The sequence below is a fragment of the Rhinopithecus bieti genome, unplaced genomic scaffold (genome assembly GCF_001698545.2).
Source record: "Rhinopithecus bieti isolate Rb0 unplaced genomic scaffold, ASM169854v2 repeat_15644, whole genome shotgun sequence".
Lineage (NCBI taxonomy): Eukaryota > Metazoa > Chordata > Mammalia > Primates > Cercopithecidae > Rhinopithecus > Rhinopithecus bieti.
In genome coordinates this window covers 1-674 of record NW_016834757.1, presented here as the reverse complement: position 1 = coordinate 674, position 674 = coordinate 1, and the positions used below count along the sequence as shown (strand labels likewise).

Here is a 674-nt window from a genome sequence, read left to right as displayed (position 1 = left end):
CAAAACAAAACAAAACAAAACATAATGCATTTTCCTTGGTATTGGTAGCAGTGTAAGTCCAAGACCTATTAATAAGTAGAAAGTTATTAAACCAACCAATAATAATGTGCTTGTCATTTTTTTTTACAGAAATCATATGGTACAGAGACTGCGTGAAAGCAAAGAAGGTAGTCAGTATGGACAAGTTGTCAGCCAAATTCCAAATCTTGATCTGAATGAGAACATTTCTACTGGATTAAAACAATGTGAATGTAGTGTTTGTGGAAAAGTCTTTGTACATCATTCCCTCCTTAACAGGCACATCCTAGCTCACTCAGGATACAAACCATATGGAAAGAAGCAATATAAATGTGAACAGTGTGGGAAATTCTTCGTTTCTGTTCCAGGTGTTAGAAGACACAGGATAACGCACAGTGGAAATCCAGTTATAAAAGTACGATATGTGGGAAAGCTTTTCATTTTCTCAATTCAGTTGAAAGACATCAGAGAACTCACACAGGATAAAAACCCGATAAATGTAAACAATGTGGTAAAGCGCTCACTGTTTCCAGTTCTTGTCTAATACATGGACGAACTCACGCTGGAGAGAAGCCCTACGAATGTAAGGAATGTGGGAAAACACTCAGATTTTCTTGTTCTTTTAAGATGCTTGAAAGGACTCACACTGGAGAAAG

At 36.9% G+C, this 674-nt stretch overlaps 1 pseudogene; it reads left to right on the top strand.

Moving 5' to 3' along the window:
- Positions 1–134: 134 nt before the first annotated feature.
- On the top strand, positions 135–669 carry LOC108524654 (zinc finger protein 669-like; annotated as a pseudogene).
- The last annotated feature ends 5 nt before the right edge of the window (positions 670–674 follow it).